General features: G+C 39.5%; 1 long non-coding RNA gene across 1 annotated transcript; it reads right to left on the reverse strand.

The window, feature by feature from the left end:
* Positions 1 to 7,844: 7,844 nt before the first annotated feature.
* On the reverse strand, positions 7,845 to 8,680 carry LOC139612651 (uncharacterized). Its single transcript, XR_011686617.1, has 3 exons — positions 8,587 to 8,680; positions 8,132 to 8,208; positions 7,845 to 7,971 (listed from the first exon to the last, which is right to left on the reverse strand). It is a non-coding gene; the product is annotated as an uncharacterized lncRNA (long non-coding RNA).
* Positions 8,681 to 10,663: the final 1,983 nt, after the last annotated feature.

The following is a 10,663-nucleotide window of genomic DNA, read 5'->3' on the forward strand; positions in this document are numbered from 1 at the left end:
TACTGTAGTTAGAGTTCATTTCCGAGGATACCATCAAAACGTTGTTGATAAGAAGACAGACTTCAGTCCAATCATCATCATCATCATCATCTTCAGACACGACCACAGAACATGTAGCCAGTTTGCCGATTAGATGGAAAAAACTTTCACACTAATTATAAATTATATCTTAGTCCCATGAAACAAACACAAAAGATTTAGATACAGATACAGAAAAGTAAATATTAATGTTGTGTAATAAGAAGTTTTATCTGTCCCTCATTTTTATTTTTTTCTTTCTTTTTCTGCGTGTTTTTCTTCTTTTCTCTTTTTTGTTTTTTACATCTCCTTTCTACAGCTGTGTTTGTAATATAATTAAAGTAAGTAAAAAATTGTATAAACTGAAAAACTTTAGTTCTTCACTTTATCACATTCACTCAGAGTCTTGTCCTGTTTGTTGATAACATTTAAGCATCTGGGAACTTTTGCTTTTTTAGTTAAATGAAAAAACATCTGTGAAGACTTTTGATGTGGTCAGTGACACGTCATACAAACATACAAACAAACGTCCAACGTTCACATTATTTAAGCTTTAAAAAAAACAAAAAAAAACTCTGTTATAATTACTTCACTGGTATCAGAGACTTCTGTCTCCTGGCAACACATTTTACAAAAGCAATAGTTCATTTTGTTTATAGTTGTTTCGTCATAAGCCAGACTGCCTTGATTCAGTCAGAACACGCGGCTCACTTCAGGTTTTACACAGTAATTAAACAACTGGTCGCACTAAACTCGTCCACGCAGCCTCAGCGTTCTCCTACAAGCTTCCTCACAGAACGTGTTGTGATCAGAACAGTGCGACACGCCGGCCGCTCCACCTCCAGCAGGTGAGACCCTGAGCTTCCTGTGTGACAGCTGAATCATGAAGTGATGCTGATGATGATGCTGAGGTGATGGCAGCAGCAGCAGAGCTTCTCCAGACCTCAGGACACTTTGTTCACCGTGTCACCGTCCTGACAAACAGTCTGCAGACGGAGCTGAGGAGACAACAGACTGCTGCTCTGCTTCCTGCTACATGTTACAGTCCAGGCTCGTTTTATATCATTTACTACAGACACTTTAAAAACACTGGATCTTTAAATTGTGTTTCAGAAAACTCAAGAGTCTCAAAGGATTACCTGATCTCCCATCTGATAGTCCCACAGTCATTTTGGAGACTTAAACTGTTATTTTCTTTTCAATAATACCTGTGATGTAGTATAAAATTATATTATTCTTATTTAAGAGGATCAGAGATAAGAAATCCAATTAAAAATGTGACATATATCGTCTCAGCTACATTGTTAGTCATAGTTATTTACTTTATTTTAAAGGTCCTATATTTTACTCTTCTCCAGTGTTTTATCTGAAATGCTGATCTCCATCAGAAGATACATTTGTGGTTTTAAGAACCAAAAACCATCTCAGTGTAGTTTTACATCTCCTCTCTCAGGCTTCTCTCTGGAGCTCTAGTAACAACAGGTCAGTCAGCGATGAGATGTTCTCAGCCTCTCTTCTGATTGGCTGATTGTTTTCTGAGTGAGCCAATAAAACTATAGAAGATTTCAGGTAAACACTGAGAGAAACAAAATCCTGCAAGGTTGGATAGTGGGTCCAGGTGGGCGGGGCTTGGGCCATGAAGAGGGTGATGACTGTTTTGTTGTGACTTCACAAAGTTCCAGAAGTCCTGACGGCTGGTTTTAAGGCTCAGTTTCTGAATACAGGCTGTGTGCATTTCTCTGTGGACTGAGGCTTTGATACTTTCACAGTATTAATATAGAACCTAGACCTGCTTTATAATCACATGGACATCTACCTTTATATGAGACCTTTAACTGTTTTAATGTTGACAACGTGCAGTGAGTTGTACGTTCTCCAGTGAAGTTCCACATGAAGTTTGTGAATTAAATGTTCTGCAGAATCACTTTTAAAACAGTATTTCTCGGTGGTGGCTTCTTCTCAGCATGTTGTCAGCATCATTTTTGGTTGTTCTGTGCTGTAAATAATTTTTGCACATCTGCAGCTGTGGCTGTGAGAGATAACACGGAGTAAGGATTCACTCGTTTCAGACCTGTGAGCAACGTGTGTAACTGCAGCGACATCCAACATGAAGGCGACCACAAAGAGCTGAAACAGTTCATCAGTGAGTTTATAAAAACTGAAGCTACAGCTGAGGTGTCATCGTTGAAGCTGTTTGGTGGCTTGTGTTTCGTCCTGTGTTGTCCTCCTGATGGTAGAGTCAACCTGTCAGTGACCTCCACTCTCTGTGACACCTGTTGACCAGGTGAACACAGTTCACTGGTGTTAACGAGCTGCTCTGGACCTGGTTTTAATCACAAGCAACTTCATTACATCATCTCTGTCTGAGCTGTTTCTGCTCTGCAGTCTCTCTGTTGTGCGTCGTCCTGTTGGCTGACGCACAAAAACACACAAACCATCTCTGATGTGTAATGAAACTGAAAAAAGAGAAAGAATCATAAATCAACTCCAGATTCTCATGTTCTAGATCACACCTCAGGCAAAAGATTTTTAGCTTCTATTTCTGTTCTCTCTATTTTTGTACCAGCAGCAGTGTTTTCACAACTGTAGTGACATCTTTATCTCTGAGCTGTGAGTTCAGAGCAGAGAGCACAGGAACCAACACACACCATGAATTATACAGCAGCTGTGTTGATTATCCTGCTACTTTAATCATATTTCACAGCTGTTTTGTTCCACACAAACCATCTACTTCATACAATATTTATCTCCAAGGAAGATGAATGTAAATGAAACATCACCCTGCTGGTAACTGTTGAAGAATACATTAATGAGAATTAAACGTAAAACAGGGCGACCTCCACCACAGGCTCCTGCTGGCCTTCTCTGAGGAAAGTCTTCATCAGCTCTGGACGAGTTCGTATTCAGCGGCTGTAAGTGACGGCGTGTTCAGACGTCTCTGCGTGACATTTGTCTTTGACATTTTAAAAAAACCAAGCAAGAACCTCTGGGCCTGAAAAATAAAGCCAACACTGAAGTGACAGAAACTGCAGTTCCTCTAATGACCACTAGAGTCTGGCTCCAACAGTGAGTCAATACAGGAAGACCCTGAACTCTGAAGAACGACGTCCCAACTCAGGGATTGGGACGGTCCGAGGAGCACGTGAATGCAGCACGAGAGCAACCACATCCACATCCCTCAGAGAGCTGCTGTTCCTCCAAACAAGCTCTCCAGCACCTCTCCAAGCAGGTGAAAACTGGTGAAAAACTACCTGCCGGATGTTAAGTAGCTGTGATGATGTTGAGTCATCAGGTTTGAGTAACATAACACAAAGATAAGAGGGAGCTGCGCCATCCATGACGCCATCTTGAACATTAACATGTGTTCTGCTCCTGCTGCTTCTCAGTTTGCAGTAAATTAGCTTCCATTGTCATCAGCAGCCTCCAGCCTGTGTGATCAGATAGCAGCTTCACGGCCTCGGAAACATCGGTGCAGGAACCAGCAGCAACCAGCAGACTGATGACGCACAGCGAGCCGCGCTGACCTCACACAGCCGCCTGGAAACACTGAGGATGAATGAGACTTAATGAGACAGAGGAACAAAATCAAGATAAGATGGTGAAGGATGGAAATATTTGGTGTTAATGATAATGATGATGATGATGATGATGATGATGATGATGATGCAGAGGCTGGGGGCATGACATCTGAAGTTCTTTCTCTCCTCAGATCTTACAGATCACTCACTCTGTTCTTCCTGTTGTTGTATCATAGAAACGACAGCAACATTAACTGTCTGACATGTTTCCAGGAAAGTGGGTTTGCACGTGTTCACACTGACAGCTTTTATATGGGAAAGTGGATTCATTGGCATAAAAATGATGAAGTTCTTATAATAATTTGCTTCTCAGCTTCTTGTGTTAAATGTGCTGTTAATGATTTAAGTGGCAATAAAGTTAATGACAGCAACAGAGTCTGTCTGACACATCCTCTGAAGTCATTACCGAGCTTTATATTCTTTCATTTCTCACTGAATGGAAACCTCATCCAGTCTAAAGGCAGATGTCCATGTGTTTGTGATTATAAAGCAGGTCTAGGTTCTATATTAATACTGTGAAAGTATCAAAGCCTCAGTCCACAGAGAAATGCACACAGCCTGTATTCAGAAACTGAGCCTTAAAACCAGCCGTCAGGACTTCTGGAACTTTGTGATGTCACAACAAAGCAGTCACCGCCCTCAGCCACGCCCCAAGCCCCGCCCACCTGGACCCACTATCCAACCTAGCTGGATTTGGTATCTCTGAGTGTTTACCTGAAATCTGCTATATTTTTATTGGATCACTCAGAAAACAGTCAGCCAATCAGAAGAGAGGCTGAGAGCCTCTGGTGATTCTCTGATGTGGGTGTTTTCGAGTTGCTGAAACAGAGACTTCTGGAAACGCTGCTGGACCTTTTTTTATTAAACTCTGGGGTAGTGTTGTCTGGACGGACTGGACTACAGCTGTTACTGACCTTGTTGTTTAAACTAGCAGCTGTTGAGAAGTTAGATTCTGCATTTTATAAAGCTAAAAAAACTCTGGTCTTACTTCGTCATTATTGCTGCTCCTTGTTCGTAATATTTTCTGCAACTAAGCAGCAAACTGCAGCGTCTACAATCTGCTTCCTGTTTACATCGGCACGTGCACGCCCAGTGTAGGTGAATGGTCATGTGATATGTGTTTTCAGGCGTGTTAGCATGGATGGATTTTTGATAGAGTGTAAAAACACTCACCTGGACAGAGATCGTTTTCATTTTCCTAATACTCCCCTCAGTTCAGTGCGTACAGCTAATTCACATGTAGCTTTTGTATGCGTCAGTTGATTTGTACAGTCGTATGGTTTTCCATTGCTGATTAAATTTGATTATATTCAGCCTGAAAAGACGTTGAGAGGTTCAGTCAGAGGTTGAAGTGTCTTCATTCTAGATTTTCTCACGGTTGAGGGAAAATCTCGGATGTGATTCTTTATTGACGCTTAATGGTGGATGTGTCTTTAAATGTGTTTTACTACCAGCTTGTGTTCAGACCTTTTTCATGGTGTTATGTGACAGTCAGACTGAAGGAGTCACATTAGACATGGTGTAAATTTAACCTCTCAGATTTCCATTTTAACATGATGTTGAAGCAGCTCTTCAACACCCATAAAGATCTGAACATTCCTCCCTGACGTGGGCTCAGCCTGCAGCAGAAGCTTGTGTTTATGTGTCTGAGTCATGAGGTAAATATTGAAATTATGATAGATAAAAAAATTTCACACACAAACATCTTTACACCCCCCAGGTTCTCTGTTGGCACGAAACTTCAGTCAAAATACAGCTTCAGCAAATCCCTCTTCCTGCTTTTATAATCTGGTGTTTAATTCGATTACAAATCAGTTCAGAGGAAATGAGCTTCGTTTGTGTTTGAATCCTGATCTCAGTTTAACGTCAGCAGTGAACCAAACTACAACCAAACCTTTAACTATAAGTAGAGGTTTGAAGGGTTAGTAGTGGAGTAGTATAATGAATAACGTAGTTGTAATGTTATATGTTCAAGTGTTCAGTATGATGGAGTATCAGGGTGACTGAGAGGGGTAAAAATGTCTGGTCTAAATATTCAGAAAAAAGGGTAATTTCATTTAGGTCAAAATGAAAAGAAAAGAAACTTTCTCACAATTCTATGTCTCTATTTTCACATCATGATTTTTTTTTTTTTTTAAGAATTGTGATTCATTTTTGTAATATTATGACCTCTCTTATGTTGTGACTTTCTCTTTTAAAATTATAACTTTATTCTATAATATTTGACTTTTCTTGCAAAATCACAATTTCATTATGTAAACCTGCTTTATTTCTAAAGTTATGACATAATTTTTACTAATTTAAGTAATTTTACGAGTCTATTTTTAAAGGAATTAATTCTTAACATTGTGAAGTTGTGAAACTGAGATTTTCAGAATAAAGAGGCAACTATGAGAGAAAAAAAAATACATGAAAATTAAATTATAATTTCAAGAGAACATCTTTTCTCACCTTACAACAACTTCATACTCAAACCATGACTGATTCTTGCAGCCTAATACTTTTTCTATGACTTAATTGTGTGGTGATTTTTCTTACAAAACTGCACTTTAAAATTATAACAGCATCTTGTGAAATTATGACTGTATCTTAAGATATCATATAAAATTGGAAAATTCAGACTTTTTTCAATACAATATTTGTCATGTAAAACTGACTTAAATTTCACAACATCATGATGTTTATTGCAAATCACTTCTTTCACCTGTGACATTTTGACTTTCCTCCTTTAGACTTGACTTCAGTATATATTAGGACACATACACATGGAGCCGACCGCCAGCCATTGTTTCATCTATGGTCGACTGTGGCCTGCAGTTTTTTAAATCTTTGATGATGATGATGGTAGAATCAGTGTTACTTGAATTAACTTTGTATTTTAGAAGTTTTCAGCCAATCAGGAGTGAGGAGGCGCTGACACAGGTGAGGTGGAGGTGGCTGTGGTCTTCACCCGCAGGTTTAGGAACCACAGACTGATTTGAGTAGAAAAGAGAAAACTTGATGGTGCACTGCTGCCCTCCAGAGGAGACACACAGTCATTACACTGCAGACGGTGATGTGTTTTATTTGATCACATCAGCCACATCAGAGGAAAAGTAACAGCAGCAGAGACAGTGTCGCTGTTATAACTGTCCCACACACACACATGCACAGTGAGAGCAGGTTTTAAACATCTGATCAATTTGTAGTTTAATTTAACTCAAAGTTAAACTGATTCACACTGTACATTCTGATCACATCACTTTGTATGTACATATACATCTACAGGACCTTTGGCCCTGTTTGCACTTTTAGATGCTAAACTGCCTTTTGTTCTGATACTTTGAGCAATGACAGTAAAGGATCTTCTAACGTACACACATACACAAGTAAAATTGAAATATATTAAAATGAGGTGGATACACTTCAAATTTATTTTATAATATACACCATGTATTTTTCTTAATTTGGATCTCGAGCATTCCACACAGCAAATAAATTAATATGAATACAATCAGTGTAATGTCAATATTCATACATAAGAGCCATACACATACAGGATTTCTCCTCATAAACATCAAATTAGGAGTTTCAAAAAAAAAAAAAAAAAAAAAAAAAAAAGCGCCCAGCCATTAAGACAGATGCCTCTCAGGAGGACATTTTAAAGGGTACAACCTGTGCAGCCTCATGTTCCATCAGGGAAAATTGGACACGGTTAAAAAGGTTTTAGGATTACAATCAAGTGATCGCTCATTTTGTTCATAAGAGTCAAGGTTATTGATATATTGACCACCAGGGACTTATTTATACAGCAAGTGGGACGCAAGCACTGCATCAGCTCCACTGACTGGGTTAAATAGCAACAGAGCTATTAATCCATGAAAATTCCTGTGGCAATTGTTGTATTTCAACATAAAAGTAAGATTTTGTTTCCTGCTCATGTCAATATTGTGATTTTTGTAGGCAGCCATCTAATGGACATTAGAGGAACTACATTTTAGGACACTTGGTTGTTGGTTTATGGCTCTTACCAGGTTTCTTGTAGCTGACATAAATGTAGAGAGCAAGGACAATGAGCAGAGTGACTTTGTTTAACTTCAACACTGATCACTTGTTCATAGTTTTGATTCTCATGGTTCTTTAACAAATACAAATCTCTGACACAAGCACAACTTTTCCACCTGCAGAAACTTTCATTTCACATGTAGATTTATTTTACGTGTTTACAAAGGTTGAGTTACAACTGCAAACTTTGGAATCATTTATGAACATCACTTTACAAGCTCAGAATCATTTGGACACTAATTTGATATGTGTGAGGTGGAGTCATGCACATGACTTATCGTTTCTTGCTGGTTGTGAGGGGTCGTAAGGCCTGAGGGGGGCTCTGGCATCCCTATGAAAACACATAAAGATAATTGCATTAAAACATGGACATTTAAAGCAGCTCTACTTTTGTCTATGAAATATTTCTGAAGCATCCTAAGGTCTTAAAGTGATAGTTCAGTTTCTGACGTGGGGCTGTGTTAGGTGCTCATCTATAGCCAGTGTATTACCTGCAGCAGATCTGGATCGGCGCCCTCTCAGTTTAGGGTGGCAGCCCGGAGTACCGGCACAGATGCTGAGTGATGAGCTGTGGACGGGGCCCATGTTCAAAAATGTGTTTTAGCCACGCAAACATGCACAAAGAAAAAAGCTAATATCAGTTGAGGTTTACTCTATATTTTGAATATTTTTGATGCTTTATCTTGCTGTCAAAGAGCCCTTTCTTTAGGAACTGCATTTTTTACACTGTTGAACTACAGTATTCTCACGGACAAGCGCACCTTAACTTTATTGTTTTATTGCAGTTCTTCAAAGTAATAAAAGTAGTTCAACAGTTGACAAAGTGTACTTCCAAAGGAAAGGGCCATTTGACCCCAAGATCATATTATCTTCAATAAAGCAACAAACAATTCTAAATCTACATCAGTACTTTTCACTTTGAATATATAATCATGTCAGAGCAAACCGAGGAGATTAGATGTTCCATTTCACAACAAAATAAACATAATAAACTAAACTACTCAGGAGCAAAGGTGAAATGATGGAGGGAAGCAGCTCAGCTGAAGGACAAACAGAGAATGAGCTCAGGACACAGAACTAAGAAAACTCAAGGCACCTGTGTGAGCTGCTCCGTCAGCTCACCTGTGCCCAGCAGTCATGTGACCCCACTCCCCATAGTGTGTGTTCTTTAAGTAGAAATTATAAAGAAACTGCAGTAATCCAGTTTGCATTTTCATGTTCACATACTCATGTGGGCATTTTATGACCATATTAAAATTAAAACTGAAAAGACTTCACCTGCTCTGCAGTGACAATATTCAAATACAATAAGCAAACAGCTCCTCAGTCACTACGTCATTTGGTGTCAAACTGAACATGAAAAGGCAAAGATGTCACTTCTGCTGGTGGTTGTGATTGTTTTCAGAAAAATGAGACTGTGTCATTTCTGATATTATCACTGGGGGGCACCACAGTAAAACGTAGTCAGTGGATTTTGGCTCTTTTCATTAACTGGTCAGAAAAATTATTTTGTGAATCACCCAACAGATATTTTTATTGTCAGTCCTCTCATGAAAAAGACAGTAAATATTTGAATAATGTTTAAGTCTCAAATATGAGTTACCATGAACAAATAAAACACAGGAATTACCTGTAGGCACTCTAATAGTTAATGCAGTAAATTTAGTTTAATACATTTTCAAACATTAATTCCATCAGTACAACAACAGAGTGATGTCAGACTCACCAATCTGCTGTATTGCACTTGGAATATTTCAAACTCAAAGCCACAATTACCTCTGTCTGCGTTATTGTCCTCTCCCAGGTACACCCGTTTTGGTCTGGCCCGGGTCGGGGACCCCTGGACCCAGAGCGGGTGGAGACCATGTGGTGGTGGTGTACTTCAGCCTGGCCCTGCTGCTGGCTGCTGGCAGACAGATTTAAATCAAGATGGTGCCCATTCACTTGTGAGAAGAGGTTCAACCTATCTGCCCCTTTGACCAGCGGCGAAGTGCCAAAATCCCGTTGGCCAGGTAACCTTCAACCATCATACACAAAAGTCTGCCATCAACAGCCAGACACCAAAATCTTCCATCGCCAGATCTGACTGCAGAAACTTCATGCTTCGTACAGGAATAACAGAAAACACAGGCCCACCAGGTGTTCTGGGGGCAGGCTGTAATTGATTATGGGTGGTGGAGTGCAATGGCGGCGCCCAAGCCGAGCCCATCAGCCCCAGCCCCGGCGAGTCGCCAGGCCCAGGCACACATCTGCTCACTTGTATGTGTGAGTGCTTGTAGTTTGCTGCCCCCCCCATCTAATGTAGTGCATTAAAAGATGTGGGAGATCTGGAACCACTCACTTGCCCTTTCTAGGTTTTTTTTTTTTTTAGTGTGTGTGTGTGTGTGTATGAATGTTATGAGGTGGTGCATTATAAAGGAGTGAGACGGACGCCATCCCTTCATCGGCATCGCCAGATCTCTTCAGCTCCATTGAGGGAAAGTGTGGATTCGTTTACTTGCTTAGTATCTACTATGCTTGCCAATGTTTAGCTACTTGTTAATTGTAAAATATTCAAATAAATACTTTAAGCTACATTTTCATTTTAGCTTGTGCCATATCACATCCTAATGTACATAAAGAGCTCCCAGTCTGAGAGACACAGCCTTTTAAACTCCAAACTTAGTTATGCTTGTAAATGATCATCTGGTCATATCTGGTCTAATGTGTAAAGAGATAAGAATTCAAAGATGGTTCATGTTCCCATCAGTAGCTGATTTAACTGTGTATCGCTTCCTCCTTTGCTAACTGCAATGTTGACTTCTGCGTAACAGGAAAGTGATTAAATCTTTCATCGGTAACCTCATACAACAACTAGACAAAATATTGATATCACATGACTTTCAGTTGTGTAGTAAGAGGAATGTTAAGAAAGTTTGGAAAGTTTGGCCAAACCTGAAATCAACACTGGTTATGTAGTTTTCTTAGTCATTTACTGAAATTGTTTTTCCAAAACATGTAAATGACAAACCAGATATTACATA

This window comes from Trachinotus anak, unplaced genomic scaffold (genome assembly GCF_046630095.1).
Source record: "Trachinotus anak isolate AG129_WGS33_773 ecotype Australia unplaced genomic scaffold, CSIRO_AGI_Tana_v1 ptg000032l, whole genome shotgun sequence".
Classification (NCBI taxonomy): Eukaryota; Metazoa; Chordata; class Actinopteri; order Carangiformes; family Carangidae; genus Trachinotus; species Trachinotus anak.